This window comes from Cinclus cinclus, chromosome 28 (assembly GCF_963662255.1).
Source record: "Cinclus cinclus chromosome 28, bCinCin1.1, whole genome shotgun sequence".
In the NCBI taxonomy this organism is placed as follows: Eukaryota; Metazoa; Chordata; class Aves; order Passeriformes; family Cinclidae; genus Cinclus; species Cinclus cinclus.
This window is the reverse complement of record NC_085073.1, coordinates 2,875,040-2,891,387: the sequence shown is the minus strand read 5'-3', so window position 1 is coordinate 2,891,387 and position 16,348 is coordinate 2,875,040. Positions and strand designations below refer to the sequence as shown.

Below are 16,348 nucleotides of genomic sequence, written 5' to 3'. Positions count from 1 at the left end.
AATTTCAGCAGACAGAATTCCCTGAAAGCCCGGCTGCTTGGCCGGCTCCAGGGGCAGCGCGAGGGGAAGGTAATAGGAAGCAGATGGGCGCTGCTCGGGGCCAAGAGGAAGGTTCAAGGTGCCTCCTAGTGCAGGAAAGAGGAATTTAACTGCTTTTAAAGATGCAGGGCCCGGCTGTTTCCAGGTTTCTCATCCAACTTTTGCAAATTATGAGCTCAGGTGTCCTTTTCCTTTTTTTTTTTTTTTTTTTTTTGGGGGGGGGGGGTGGGGGAGGAATAAATACAAACACAGATTTGGAGGAAATACTTTTAGCACACCCCCTGCCAGGCCTTCCACTCACATCTTCCCTTCCAGACGTGGGAGAATTGGGAGCACTTGGAGTAGTGGAGAAGTGAGAGCAGCATCCCAGTGGGAGCACTGGGAACAGTGGGATCAGTGAGAAAGCAGTGGGAAAGCAATAGGGAAATAGAAATAGTGGGAGCAAGACCCCATGACTGCACCAACCCAACAGCATTTCTGGGCTGTGTTATTTTAAGGAATGAAAGCCTCACGGTTAATTTATTCTTCTTTTAACGGGGGAATTAACACTACGCCATAACCCCAATGGGGCTATCAGGGTTATCGTGGTGCCACATCCCGCAGCTTGGTCCCTTTTTGGCCCCACGTGGCCTGTGCCCCTCCCAAGGGGCTGAGCAGCACCTCAGCCTCACAGCAGCTCTGGCAGCCCCTACAAACAGCACTGCAGAGGTTTCTGCTCTTCTAGCTGCTCCAGGCTGGGAGTTGTTCCACCAGGTCAGAGTTTATCACTGGGGGAAGAGCTGTGAGTCTCAGGTTCCACAGGCCTCATTTTCTATGGAATCCAAGTTCAGCACAGCAGGGACTGCAGGGACTGGGATTTGTGGCTCAGGGCTGTGCCAGTGCAGTGAGGGTACTTAGCAGGAGCAGCACCAGGTTTTTCAGGCTTTCCCACCACCCACACAGATCCCCTGCTACCCACAGGGAGCTCTTTTCTACTGCTGGGGTCCCAGCAGCCCTCCAGGACACACAACAGCCCCTTAGTGCCTCTAGCTCCTGGATACTGATCCCAAAGTCACCTGGAAATCAGTCCCCCGTTACCTGCCATCACTGCTTCATGGAGGGCCACAGGTTTTGGCTCTAAAGCCTCAGCTGGAATCCCCTTGAGTGAATAATTTTTTCCTCATATCCAGTCTGAACATCTCCTGGGGCAATTTGAAGCTGTGTTCTCTCTTCCTATTGCTTGTTCCCTGAGACCAGAGCTCACCCCCCCAGCTGCCCTCTCCTGTCAGGGAGTTGTGCAGAGCCAGAAGGGCCCCACTGAGCCTCATTTTCTCCAGGCTGAGCCCCTTTCCCAGCTCCTTCAGCTGCTCCTGAGGCTCCAGAATCACAGAATCAAAGATTTGTGCATAGAACCATGGAATATCCTGAGTTGGAAAGGATCCACAGGTCCATGAGTCCCTGTCCTGTCCCTGCCCAGACGCCCCAACAATCCCACCCTGAGCATCCCTGAGAGCGGTGTCCAAACGCTCCTGGAGCTCTGGCAGCCTTGGGGCCGGGACCATTCCCTGGGGAGCCTGGGCAGTGCCCAGCACCCTCGGGGGAAAGAAGAACCTTTCCCTGAGCTCCAGCCCAAGCCCTGACACAGCTCCAGCCCTTGCTGGGCTCCTGTCCCTGTCCCAGAGCAGAGCTCAGCCCCTGCCCCTCTGCCTCCCCTCGGGAGGAGCTGCAGCCCCCGAGGAGTCTCCCCTCAGTCTCCTCTGCTCCAGCTGAACGAGCCAAGTGCCCTCAGCTGCTCCTCAGACCCTTCCCCAGCTCCGTGTCCCTCCTTTGGACACTCTCCAGCAGCTTTGGCTCCTTCTGATCTTGTGGTGCCCAAGGTGCCCCCAGCACTGGAGGTGAGGCTGCCCCAGTGCAGAGCAGAGTGGGACAATCCCTCCCTGGCCCAGCTGGCAATGTTCAAACCCTTCTCATCATCTCTACATCCCTGCTCCTCCTCACCCCTCTCTCTGCACACCCCAGGGCCTGGCAGGGGCAGGTCCCTCACTGCTGCTTCTGCATTTCTGTGTTTGCTGCTGGCTGGGGGGGGGGTCCTCACCAACTGCACTCCCCGGGGCCGTGGGTGCTCTGTGCGTGCTCAGCCACCACCCAGCTCCCAGCTCCTGGCAGGTCCCTGCACGTTCCTGAGGATGGAATAAACAGCCCCGCTCTCCTCTCCGGCTGCTCCTCCGCAGCACGGGGTGAGCATGTGGGGGATGCAAAGCTGTCCGAGAGACCTCCCCGGCTTCCAGCAGGAGAATGTCCTGATATTCCTGACAAAATATTTGGCTGGGCTGCCAAGTGGAAAACATGCTGAGCTGCAGATGGCAGAAGTCCCTCCGCAGTCATCTTGCCAGCACCACACGACTTCCACCGGGAAGTCATTTCTCAGCTCTGGGCAGCACAAGGGTTAAACCCACAGAAATCAGCATTTGTGCTGCCAGGAGCATCTGCAAGCTGTGAGAAAGGGGTTAAAGTCACAGGTCTGCAGAGCACAAATAAGAACTTGAGCCATAATCTGCTTTGCTGCTCCAAGCGTGGCCTCTCTGGGGCCGTGGCGAGCAAAGAATTAGAAACATGGAGTTATCTCTGTTCCCAGAACCCTGCTGCTTCCAGCCCTGGGATGGCTCCTGCCTGCACAGCCACCCTTCGGCTGCCCTGCAACCCCTCTCCTTGTCCCTGCCACCAATCCCACCCGGTGCAATGCCAGCTCTGCCTGTCCCTTCCCTGCTGACCCCTTTGGGGCGGGGAGGGGGCCCAGGATGCTGAGTGCAGCCACCCTCCCTGGGAGGGCTGATTCACCTCACCCCAAAAGCTGTTCTTTGCTCACCCCAGTGACTGCAGGTCTGATTTCAGCTTCCCAGGAGGGGAAATGCTGTTTTCACACTGTTCCAATCAGATCCAACCCTATCCAAAGGCGCTCCCCAGCAATGTGGGAAATGCAGACTGACAATGCCAGTGTGACCCTGGGAGCTGAGGGGTCTGATCCGGGGTCTCTGCCCCCTGCCAGCACCCTGGTGCCAGCCTGGGTGCCAGGGACATACCCTCCCTGCCATTGGACCACCAGTTCCCTCTTCCAGGCTCTCGGTGGTGCTCCACAGCTGGCCCTGCTGCGCTCTGGCCGGGCACACCCTGCATCCCTTTGTACAGCAGCTTCACGGGGCTTTGGGCTCACTCCAGCACTGTGTGGGAGGAGGGTTTTTTTTTAAAAAAAAAAAAAACACGAGAATTATTTTACAGTCAAATCTATGCAGTGCAATCTTGGTGAGGAAAGGGCTGAAACCCCCCTTGCTCCTCTCCAAAATCTTTAAATTTGCCAGCAAAGGGGCAAAAGAGTCCTGTGCCAAAGCCAGGGCAGGGAGAGCAGAGCTGGGAGCAGCGACCTTGCTCTGACACCGCCTGCTTGGCTCTCTGGAAATCCTATCCCTGTGTTACATAAGGATCTGGCCCTATCTGGAACGCCGGGGTCACTGCACTTCTCCAAGTGTGGTAAAATGCTCGGAGGTCCTCAGCAGGAAAGCGGGAGGGAAGTGCCAGCTGGGATCCTGCTTGCGATGGGGAGCTGGGCCCAGGACAGGGCTGAGCCCTGCTGGAGCTGCCAGGGCAGTGCCACGATTCCAGCACGAATAAAGGTGGGCACTGAGATTCCCAGTGCTCCCATCCTGGGACTCCTCCTGCTTTCGGGAGAGGACTCCACCAGGCAGGTCCACTCTCAGACGGGACTTATGCAATAGTTTGGAGCCTCTCCATGTGACCCAGACTTGCTGGCCCTCTGCCATCGCTCTCCTCGCTGGCTCCAGCCAGGCACAGAGCAGTGGGATTAGAGAGAGACCAGGCAGTCATTAACAGGGTGCCAGTAATTGAGTTACAGTCATTAACGGAGGGTTCTAGTCATTAACGGAGGGTGCCAGTCATGAACAGAGTGCATCCCCCACCACACATGGCCTTGCCAGTGACACACATGGCCCATGACTGAAGTGACATGCGTGTCACCCACTGTACCCAGGGCACAGCTGCAGCTGCTTGTGTGCATGGGGATGGGGATACTGGAGTTTGTATGGGGATTAAACACTCTTTGCACATGGATACATGTTATCTGCCTGTGATAACATGTTAAACGCATGGGGATACACACTATCTGCATGGAATAGATCTTATCTGCATGGGGATAGGTGTTATCTGCACATGGATAACACGTTGTCTGCACATTGATAACACTTGATCTGCACACACTACCTGCAGACAGGTCTGATGCCCACACCCCCTGTGCACTGCCATCCTACAGATATTCTATGCACAAATGCCATTTTTATACCTGGCATCTCTGTGGCAGCCTCTGCCTCCCTCTCTGGGGGTGTTCAGCACAGCCAGGAGAGAATCCAGACCTCCCGGGCCTGTGCACAGGCAGCTCTCCCTGTGCTCCTGCTGCTTCTCCCAGCACGGAGCAGCACCAGGGCTCTGCTAAAAGAAAGGCTGGGACTGCTCACACCTCGGAACAGGCAGGGAAGCAAACACAGACCCAGCCACGTCCATCCTGGCAGGGCTGGTTCTCATCTCCATGCTGGCAGGGCTGGTTCCTCTCCCCATCCTGGCAGTGCTGGTTCTCTCCATCCTGGCAGGGCTGGTTTTTCATCTCCATCCTGGCAGTGCTGGCTTTCATCTCCATCCTGGCAGGGCTGGCTCCTCTCTCCATCCTGGCAGTGCTGGTTCTCTCCATCCTGGCAGGGCTGGCTCCTCTCTCCATCCTGGCAGTGCTGGTTCTCTCCATCCTGGCAGTGCTGGCTTTCATCTCCATCCTGGCAGTGCTGGTTCCTCTCTCCATCCTGGCAGTGCTGGTTCTCTCCATCCTGGCAGGGCTGGCTCCTCTCTCCATCCTGGCAGTGCTGGTTCTCTCCATCCTGGCAGGGCTGGCTCCTCTCTCCATCCTGGCAGTGCTGGTTCCTCTCCCCATCCTGGCAGTGCTGGTTTTCATCTCCATCCTGGCAGTGCTGGTTCCTCTCTCCATCCCAGCAGGGCTGGTTCCTCTCTCCATCCTGGCAGTGCTGGTTCCCACAGCTCCCCTGCAGCAGTCCCGGTGCTTACACAACCCAGCCCCGGAGGGCACCAAGCCCTGGGCTTGCATAAAGACAAACACCCTGGTGTGCCAACAGCGAGCTGTGCTCACCTGTGTAACCACCCTGGCACTCTCCAGGAGGGAGCTGCTCCGTGCTGTGAGTCCCAGCTGAGGCACGAGTGTGGTTTATGTGGTTTGTGCAGTTCCAGCTCACAAGCAGCTGTCTCAGCTCTCTCACACCAAGGCTTGCACCTGAAATTTGTCTCTTCATCAGCCAGGCTGCAGGACAGGGCCATACCCTAATCACAGCATGGTTTGGTTGAGAAGATCTTAAAACTCATTTAGTTCCATTCCCCTGCCATAGGTAGAGACATCTTCCACTATCCCAGGCTGCTCCAAGCCCTGTCTAACCTGGCCTTGGACACTTCCAGGGATGGGGAAGCCACCGTTTCTCTGGGCACCCTGTGCCAGAGCCTGCCCACCCTCCCAGATGACAAAGACATGTCTGGTTATCAGGCTGGATGTGCTACAGGGGAGGGCACAGTGCCCCTACAGCCACTGTCACCAGCTGCCACATCTCGTGCACCCACAGTTTCAGGCTGGAGTTGGAGAGACAGTAGAACTCTGCTGAGCTTCCCAAGAAAAGCCTCTGAGGTACCTGCTATCCTGCTACCCAGCAGAGCTGTGAGAAGCACTGAGGGACCTGCAGTGAGCCCGAGGCTCAGCAGCTCCTTCTGTCACTGTCACAGCACAGCCTCATCCAACACTTCCCCAGCAATGGCCAGGGGGACGGATCCACAGCATGGCCCAGCTCCAGCTCCCCTTAGGGCTGAGATGGTCCTGGCAGGCTGAATTAAAGAATAAGTGAGGTTGGAAGGGACACAAAGGGGTCTCTGGTCCCGTCCCACTCCAGAACTGGGTTACCTTTGATATTAGATCAGGACCACACAGCCCTGAGGGTCACAGGAATGGCTCGGAGGAAACGCAGGGAGCTGTGGAGTGGGAAAGCCAACTTGGACCTCTCTGTCCTTTCCCCAGGAAAGCAGAGCCAGTCAGAGAAGTGACATTGTGGTGACACAGAGGAAGTCTGTGGCACAGCAGGACACAGCAGGGAGGGATTTGGTGGCAGCCAAGGGAACAGTTGGTGCAAGGCCATGGCATCACCCCCAGGCAAAGACCCTGGGGTCCCCTCAGCTCCGGGCACTGACCATGACAGTGGCACCCACAGTCCCCAGGACAGGTCAATCCATGCCAGGGGAGCCCTGCAGGGACAGCGATCCCTTCTGTGGGGTGAAGCCTTGCAGAACACTTCAGCTGTGGAATCCTTCCAGCCCTTACAGAGCTGCAGATCACATCCAGGCTCTGGCTCCTTGGGAGCTCTGGGAGATCTGCTGGGCAGAGTTTTTGGGCCTTTTCCCCCTCCCTCTAGGTTCTTTACTCAGGGAAATGTGGCTTAGGTGGTGTGACCCAGATGCAGCTCCTTCATCCACAGCCAGGGAATGAAGGGTCCCTAACCCTGATTCAATGACTGAATTCATACTTTGCACTTCCATTTTGGTCAAGGCCACTTTCCAACAAGGCCACAAATACCACAGGAGGATGCCAGGATTTCACCTGCCAGTCTAGCTCATTTGGGACCAACATTTAGGAGTGTTTGAGTTCAAAAAGATTGGCACAGGAATAGATTAATTTTAAGTAATTTTTCCTTTTAAATTAGGCTACGATATAAGAGTAGGAAACACAATATTGAGAACGGGTGATAAACAGAAGTGCGAAGCTGTGGATGTCCCATCCTTGGGAGTGCCCAAGGCCAGGCTGGACAGGGTTTGGAGCAATCTGGAACAGTGAAAGGTGTCCCTGCCCATGGCAGGGGTGGGACTGGATGAGCTTTAAGGTTCCTTCCAACCCAAACTTTTCAACGATTCCATGGAAGATGATGAGTAGTTAGACATGGAATATTCCAAGCATTTCCCAGCCTGGGAGGATGCAGAAGGTGAGAGAGGAGCAGCAATGGAGCAGCTGGATGGAGACCCTGCACTTCACACATGCACTGATGTTGCTCTACTGAAGTCAGACCAAACTAAAATATTCCAGCAGTTTCCCAAGTGGAGAGTCTCCCAACCCTTCAGTTGGCTGCAGATTTCATTGAAAGCCTTCATAAAAACCAAGATGGGAAAATTGGCTTGGATGGTGTCTCTTTAAAGCTCTCTCAGTGCTGGAAAACAAGGCTGGTGGTTTTCCACGTGTCTCCCTCCCCAGCCGCCACATGAGATCCGACCTGCTCACAGATTCCTGGGAAATGTTTGTAACTCCTTGCCCTGCAAACATTTCCTACAGTGGTGGGAAAGAACTCTCTGCCTTGTGTGTCTTCAGCACATCTGAGCTGACATCACCCAGCCAACTGTTTCTGAAAATGTGACGGATTTAGTCCCAATTCTGTTTGTTTTAAGCTCATTTTGTGTTAACCCAAGATCGAGGCAGGACGGGACGTGACAAACACATCCTGCGGTGCTCCCAGCTCAGAAAGAATTAATTGCTGGAAATTTGGCAAGAAAAGTGGGGTTTGGAGTCAGGGGTTTCATATAAGCTGGAGATAAGGGTTTGCATGGAATCCTCCCTGGGTGCATCCTGCGCCGAGGGCCTTCCATGGAGCTGCTCCTTTGGGAAGGGCAGCCCAGGCTGTCCCAGGACCAGGATTTCATGGAATGGTGAGAACACCAGCTCCTCCCCAACAATCCCTGGGTGGCCTGGAGCCATGGGTGATAAGAGAGCCTCTCATGTTTCAGGTTGGAGGAACAGACACTGTTTATGTTGAGCAGCACCACCTTCCTCCCCTCCGGGCTCCTCTTCAGCTGCTCAGGCCCAGCTTATCAGGGCTTCCCGTGCCAAACGAAACAGATCAGCCCTCCCGGCCTCATCTGGGCAGAGATGATTTGCAGGAGATGACAGCACCTTTCCCATCCCATCCCATCCCATCCCATCCCATCCCATCCCATCCCATCCCATCCCATCCCATCCCATCCCATCCCATCCCATCCCAGCAGCAGCCGTGTGGGGAATGCAGCTGGAGCCACCCCAAGAGGCACCAGGAGATTTTTGGGATGTGGGGAGGAGGAGGGGAGCACAGGGTGCTGCCCTGGGGTGAAGCAGGACCAGCGGGAGGCTGAGGATGGAGCAAGTGGAGCACTCAGCACGTTCCATATATGGAGAAATTTTGGGAACAACCTCCCAAGAACCAGGGGAAGCCTCACTGATGGAGGCATCTCAGAACAGTCCTGGCAAGGTTGTTCCCAACTCAAGGAACATCCCACTGGTGGGAACCACCTGGGTGTCCCACAGAGCATCTCCCCTTCCACCCTGGGCAGCATGGGGCAGAGCAGAGGGGAACAGCAGCTCCCCAGAGCCTTCCCTGCCCTGCCCAGCCGTGCCCTGCATCCCACCCTGGCACCACTGGGTGCTGCTAACGAGAATAAGACGGAGCCCGATCAGAACCAGAGCTCTGCTGGGGCCAAGCCATCCCCAGCACTGGGGATATTGGCAGGAACTGCAGCAGGAACATGAACCCCCCGAGGTTTTGCATCTTGACCACAAGAATGTCCCCAGAGATGGGCCTTGGTGTGAAATGTTCCATTTTGCTGCAGAGGGTACCTGCTCCCAGCCCAACTCCACACTTCCCTCTTGGTTGGTTCTTCCCCTCTGGAAGATATTTGCCAAGGTTATTTTATAAACTCCTTTCTATTTATAGCCCAGCTCCTTCAGCTCTAATGAGATAATCTTCTGGCATCTCACCATCACTAATATTTACTTTGATGTTTAAAATAACATCTTCTGAAGGATTGATTTTTTTTTAAATTAAAAAAATCACCTTTAAAACATAATCAAAGCAAAGAAAGAAATGAGAAGAGCAGTGGGGCCGAGCTCCTGGGGTTGCACACAGAGTCAGTGACACTGCAACTTTTTCAGGGCAGACTCTTTATAATCCTCTGAGCACATCAGGAGGGAGAGAGGCATTGGCAGCTCCTGAAGATGGAGAGAGAGACAGGGAAAGAGGGAGAGGGAGCTCGGGCTGTGTTTATTCTCAGGAATGAAGGCGGCAAGGAGCGTTTCATTCTGCAGCAGGGCTTGGAGCTGCTGCTCTCTGTAATTGAGAGCTTCGCCCCGGGCAGCTCAGCAGAGGAGATTTGGGGTTTCGAGCAGCAAACATTCGATCCCTGGGTAATACAATTTAAAAAGTGCAGCTGAGAGGGGCTGGGGGAGGCGAGGGAGGCAGCGCACGAGATCCCAACTCCTGCTGCCTGCAGCCACTTTGAAACACAAGCCTGCGTTTTTATGGAAACTCTGAATGTTGGAGAAGGGTGAACATGGTTTTCATTCTCATAAATGTTTTTCCAGCGTGCAAAGCTCTCTGGGCTCATTCCTTCTCCAGGGAGACGGTTCTGATTTCAAAGAACATTTGCGTTCCCTCCACCCCAGACCACCCCACTCCAACCTCAAAGAGTCTCCTCTGGAAAAATTATTTTAAAGAACGTTTTACCTTTTCAAGTGCTTTCCCTTCTTTCTTCTTTTTTTTCCCCCTTTTAATTCCTTCAGTTTCTCTCTCTCTTTTTTTTTTCCTCTTCTTTTTCCCAGCAGCAGCCAAAAGCTCCTCTCTCCCCCTCAGCCCTACGCGTGTCAGAAAGTTTCCAGGCTGAGGGTTTGTGTCGCCTTCCTTAAGAACCTTTTTCTGTCAGACCCGGGCAGAGCTGGAGTTGGAGACTTTGCTAAAAAGTCTCCTTTCAGGAAGTGAGCAGTAATAAGAGAGCAGCTCGGAGGCAGCACATGGATAGGAGCTGCTCGAGAAGAAAAAAAAAAAAAAGAAAGAAAGAGAGAGAGAAAAAAAAAAAACTTTGCTCAGGAATTTTGCCAGGATTATCCAAAAGAAAAAAAAAAATAAATAAGGAAAAAAAAATAAAAATCCCCAAACCCACAAGGCTGGAAAAGTCCCGCCCGGACTGCTGACATCAGTGCAGAAGGCAGGTCTTGGCTGGAGCAGTATAAAACTAATCAGCCTTTCTGTGGAGGAGCAGGGAGGGAGTTGGGGCAGCCCGGGAGGCGATGCTGGCAGCTCCCCTGTGGATAAAACATCCCAGGAAAAGCCATAAAGGAAAGAGGCTGTGCCGATAGCGGCACACAAAGCAGATAAAACAAATCTTCATCGGTTTAGGTTTGGTTTTTTTTCCTCCCAACAACAAATAACACTCCCATCCTTCATTTTAACCGGAGCTTTCCAAATGCTTTGAAAAACCCAGGGAGTGTGTGAGGAAATGGCCTGAAAGGCTCCACAGCAATGGCAGGGACTGGCTTTGAATGGAATAAAGGCCCTGGAGAATTGGAGAAGTATTTTCAGAAATCCCTTCCCTCTGCAGTTACATCATTCCTGCCCCGCTGGCTCTGGTGATTCCAGCATTCTCCTGTCCTGCTGCCACCGTGGAGTGTCCCACCGAGGACAATCCACTTCCAAAGCAAAGAATAGACCCTGGAAATAACCAAATGCTGCTTGTTTCCAAACAACCCCCTCCCAGGACACTTCAAGCAATCAGCAACAATAAAAGGCAGGAGCTCATTTCCGCCTTCCTTCTGAAGGTGGCTCTGGGATTTCAAAGCTGAATTTGTGAGCCTTGGTGGAGAGAGAATTACCTGGCAGTGCTGTAAATGTTGGAAAAATGAACCTTTCCAAGCTGCCCTGCTTTTCCCTGGGAACAGAAAGGGGCCCTGGAGAAGGACACAGGGAAAGGGTGGAAGCACCAGGGTTTGGATGGACCCCCAACCTGAGCCCTCTGTGGGGACAGAGCAACCCCAAAACCACCCTGGCAGTGCCTTTTCTTCCAGGAGGATTTGAAAGAAGAGTTAAGAGCTGAAAAGTTGCGGAGGGGAGACATAACCTATAAAAATATATTATACATATGTATTAAGGCAAGCTCCCTGAACCTGAGACCCCAGGAGGGGATTGCAGGGAGGCTCTGGGAGAGCAGGACAGGATTTGAATCCCTGGGCAGTTGATGTGGGTGCCAAGGGTGCAGGACAGCCCTGGCAGCCTCATGTCCTTCCCTGACCCTTGAGGCACAGCCAGTGCCAAAGCCACGGGACACAGCCCCAGAGCTCCTGGCCACGGTCCCTGGTGCCACCCAGGCTGCCCCAGCACCAGCCTGCAGCCACCAGACCATGAGATGGGGATGGAGAGAGAAAAAAGCCTCAAAGGCCTGGCCAGCCCTGTGTCCTGATGGGATGCTGGCCAAAAAAAAAAAAAAAAAAAAAAAAAAAAAGCAATAAGCTGTGGTACTTTCTGTGGTGGATCCTCCCAAAATCTTCTGCTATCAGCAAAGCAGGATGAGCCTGTCCCAGAGCTGTGCCAGCCCTAATTCATTAATTCATGTTCTGCCATGAATTTGTTTAAATCCTTTTTGGAGCACCCTGAACTCTCCTCCTGGAGTGGAGCAGTAGCAGGAGATGCCCAGGAGGGCCTTCCTGAGTCCCCCAGCATTTTGTGCTGACTGGAAGGTTTGCTCATCTGAATAGCCCAGAAAAAACAGTGAAAACATCCTTTGTTCCCAGGAGAAGCTGTCTGAGGGTGGGAGATCAGAGCCCCCAGCTCCACTCCAGCCACTCTCTCTGTCCAGACTGGAAAGGGCTGGCTCTGCACTGGAAAATCGAGTTCAGAAGGGACTGGGACTGATTGCTGGTCTGGATTTTGGGCCAGTTGCCTGGCTGGGTGGACAGAGTGGTTTCCTTCCTCCCCAGGCCACGCTGGCCATTGTCTGAGCCCCCAGAGCACACCCAGAAAAGAGCAACTGAACAAAATATTTGGGGTTTAATTGAATGGTGCTGCTGCTGGCCAAGGAAAAACTAATTGCTGTAAGCATGGCCTGGTGCCATTCCAGGGGTGTTCTGTCTGCTGGGGCTTGTCTCAAACACTCTGTGTGGAATGAACAGGGATGGAGGGGCAGATTTCCTTCCCCAGAGAGTGGCTCTGTTCTGCCAGACCCTTTGGAAAACTTGTTTTTCCCTGACTTGCAGGGTTTCCCTGGGTCCCTCCTGGGTCGTAAATACAGAGTCAGAGACTCCTGACTTACAAGGCAAATTCCCCCAGGTCTGTACTGCTCTGAGGACCCTCAGATTTGTACCAGACTAGCTCCAAAAAATGGGTTTTAATCCATTCCTGACCTGTCTTTGAGGAGGGGATGGAGCAGCACAGCCCTCACAAACCAAAACCTCTATCACCTGCACAAATCCTGGAAAACAGATAAATGATAAAACAACCAGGGATAATGATGAAACAACCAGAGGCTCACAGCAAAGAGGAGGAGGTGATAAATAGCACAAAGAACAGGCAGAACCCTGAGGTTGCTAGAAAGTTCATTTTTCAGATTAGTTCAGTATCAGAAAGTGCCTGAAAATCTGCCCGAAAAAATGGTTTCATGGGCAACCAACTATCCCCACATTTCATCTCCAAAACCACCCAGCTGCTTCCTCTCCCTGGGATGAGATGAGGCTGAATTTCCAGCAGATATTTGAAATCCTTGCTGTCTGGGGGGGATGGAGAGGAGCTTGCCTCGTGACACTTCACCATCCTGGGGCTGCACGGAGCACACTGGGGCTGCTGGGGAGATGGAAACCACAGAGGGATGATGGAAACCCTGATGGGATAATGGAAACCCTCTGGGATGATGGAAACCCCCTGGGATGATGGGAACTCGTCAGGATGATGGAAACAACAGTGGGATGGTGGCAACCCTGACAGGATGATGGAACACCCTGGCATGATGGAAACACTGCTGGAATGATGGCCTGAACCTCCTGGGATGATGGAAACACTGATGGAATGATGGCCTGAACCCCCTGGGATGATGGAAACACCGATGGAATGATGGCCTGAACCCCCTGGGATGATGGAAACACCGATGGAATGATGGCCTGAACCCCCTGGGATGATGGAAACAGTGCTGGAATGATGGCCTGAACCCCCTGAGATGATGGAAACACCGATGGAATGATGGCCTGAACCCTCTGGGATGATGGAAACGCCGATGGAATGATGGCCTGAACCCCCTGGGATGATGGAAACACCGATGGAATGATGGCCTGAACCCTCTGGGATGATGGAAACACCGATGGAATGATGGCCTGAACCCTCTGGGATGATGGAAACACCGATGGAATGATGGCCTGAACCCCCTGAGATGATGGAAACACCGATGGAATGATGGCCTGAACCTCAGGGAAGCACAGCTCCGACACTTCCAGGCCAATCTGGAGCTTCCCGGTGGTGCTGGATGATGCCCAACGCGTCCAACCTGCACAACACCAAGGCTGGGGCTCATCTGAAGGCTTGAAAAGGCTGCAAACCCTGTCCTGGTTGCCATTAGGATACACAGGGAACACTGCTGAGGCCTGACGGGGTAATTTTGTGTAAGCATTTTGCACATAAAATGAAATATTCTCCCTGCCTTGCTATGTCTGAACTGCAGGGCCTGGGCAGAGTTCCCAGCTCTGGCTCTACATCACAGCCTGGCCCCAAGTCCGTGTTGGGACAAGCTCCTTGGCCACAGACTCACCCTTTTTATGGCTGTTCAGCACCCAATACAACAAAGCTCCATTCAGCCCTTCAGCTACTGCAGCAATAAACAAAGTGCTCAGCTTTGTTTGGAGCCCAGAGGCTGCAGGTTGAGAACCTGCTAGCAAAACAAGCTGGAAACAAACGGGTTTGTTTTTCCACCAGGGCACAGACATGTAAACTAATTGCCCAACAGTAAAGCCGGGTTTAATTAGTCCCAGGTGTTAAATAAAATAGGGTTGGTCTTTCCCAAAAGTGTAACTCCAGCTTGAAGGAGCCACAGGCTTTGAGAGCAGAGCCATCAAGAAGTGGTTATTGAGATCCTTGTGCTCAATACCAGAATTTTTTTGGCATTTTGGGGCAAGGGACAAATATTCAGGTGGGTTTTGCTGAGGTCACTGCAGGGGGGGTATTGGGGTGCTGCATTTTCACCTCAGGATCTCACCTTGTCCTTGGTTTGTCATGGATTTCTGGGTAAACCAGAAATTGCAAAGAGGTCCATGTGAAAATGTAAACAAAGGGATCCTGGGGGAATTTGACATTCCATGGGGCTGAAGGAAGCTCGGGGATACCTTGTACTCTGCTAATCCAACCTATTCCCAATTATTTTTTACTCTAATCAGTCCTGAACATCATTAAACTCATCCTACTTAATCAGGGCCTTAGTCCTGATTTCTACAGCACCATTTTCTGCCAGCAAAAGTGAGAAACTTTGGGATTGCCCATTCATCTCGTTGGGACACCTCTTTACATTCAGCAGGAATCAGTCAGGGATGGGGTTTGGAGCATCCTGATCCAGAGGGAGGTGTCCCTGCCCATGGCAGAGGGTTGGAACAAGGTGGGTTTAAGGTTCCTTTCCACCCCAAAGCATTCCATAATTATGTGGTGCCATAGCCTTTCTCCAAGGCTGGCCCTTGTCCCTGTACCAAACAATTCCAGGAGAGGTGGCAGTGAGCTGGGGATGGAACACAGAGATTTTTCCTCTTGGAAAAGCATTTCCTGCTCCTGGCCCTGAGGACCAGCTGGAAATCCTGCAAAACATAAACACCCTTTGGTGGCACTGGAGGTGGAATGTCCCCAGTGCCAGATGACAGTGGTGGCACTGGAGATGGAAGGTCCCCAGCTCAGATGACAACATTCTGGCCTCTATGGCACCACAAAGGGTGGTCAGGCCTTGGAAAGGGCTGCCCAGGGAGATTTGGAGTCCCCATCCCTGGAGGTGTCCAAGGAAGGCCTGAATGTGGCACTCGGTGCTCTGGGCTGGGGACAAGGTAGGGATGGTCCCAGCTTGGACTCGATGCCCTCAGAGGGCTTTTCCAGCCCAGCTGATCCTGTGATCCTGTGGCAAAGACAAGACACTCATGCACAGAGATTCCCTTTCCCACTAACACCTGCTCAGTGGGAACCGTTCAAGGAGAGAACTTTGCTCCCCAAGAAACGTCTCCCCCTAAAACATGAATTTCAATAACAACACCTCCTCATCACCTCCATCTGATCTGTTCTCCCCCACAGCAGATGCCTGTCCTGGCACAGAGAAGATCTCAGAGCTCTTTCACTCTTCAGAGCTGCACAGCTTTTGTTTGCTCTCCTTTCCTTTCCTGTGCAACAAGGAAATAGGGTCACATTTCAGAGAAACCCAGCGAGCGGTGGTTTGCGAATGCCAGAGCTCTTGCTGGATGCTGTGGCCTCTTTTTTCCCAAAATCGACACAACCTTCATCCAACAGAGATAATTTTCCCTCTCTTTTCCTTTCCTGCTTCCCAGCTGCAGTAGGGAAGCCCCCAGAGCCGCCGTGCTCCTCAGCAGAGCAGGTAAGAGGCAGTTTTTGTTCACTGGCTTGGGTGGCGGGTGCATCATGGCTGCTTTGTTCCCTGCCCGGTGCCTTGCTGCAACCCCAGGGGGTTCAGAGGGAAGATCCTGTGAAATGTTGGTGTTAACATTCCAGAATAATTCCTCATGCGACCTTTGTTTTCCTACTGGTTGCTCCATTGGAAAAAAATGGGGTTGAGTTGGGAGCATGACGTTCTTTTTGAAGCTCACGGGGTTTAGACGGGTCAGAAGATGATGAGATGATGGCTTGTGGTCCAACACTGCTGGCCAGCCATTCCCTTCCCCTTGCCTCCAGATATGGCATCAAAACTCTGGAAGTTTAAATTTCCTGTGACTCTCAGTGGCATTGTGGGAAGGTTTAGGATCTCAGCGGCAGTGTGGGAAAGTTTAGGAATTCAGACATTGTGGGAAGGTTTAGGATCTCAGAGACACTGTGGAAAGGTTTAGGACACCAGGCACCTGCTGGATAATGCTCCAAACACTCCAGAAGAACTTCAGAGATTTGCTGCTGGCCATCATAACAATGAATAGACTGAAACCCAGAGGCAAACTCACTTTTATTTCCTTGGATTTCTTTGGCATCTCCTCTGTTGCTACTCAGTGAGAAGAGGCACAGTCCCAAGTCCCATCAATCCAGACACAGTCTGGGGTGTTAGGGAATAACCTGGGACAAAGGAAACTTGGGTTTGTTTTCCTGTCTATTAGTCATGGAATAAACCCCACAGGGACACCAGGGAAAGCCATCCCAGGGAAGAACTGGAGAAGGGATCAGGCTCCTCGCTGGCAGGGGATGAACAAATGGATCTATGGGGCTGTGCTTCC

The 16,348-nt window shown here is 52.9% G+C and overlaps 1 protein-coding gene across 1 annotated transcript in view; it reads right to left on the bottom strand.

Moving 5' to 3' along the window:
• ADAMTS10 (ADAM metallopeptidase with thrombospondin type 1 motif 10) overlaps positions 1–10,563 on the bottom strand; it is a 62,972-nt gene extending 52,409 nt beyond the window's left edge. Inside the window, exon 1 of the mRNA XM_062510195.1 lies at positions 9,642–10,563. The gene's annotated coding sequence lies outside the window, so the exon portion shown is untranslated. The remainder of the gene's footprint in view (positions 1–9,641) is intronic.
• Between the last annotated feature and the right edge of the window lie 5,785 nt (positions 10,564–16,348).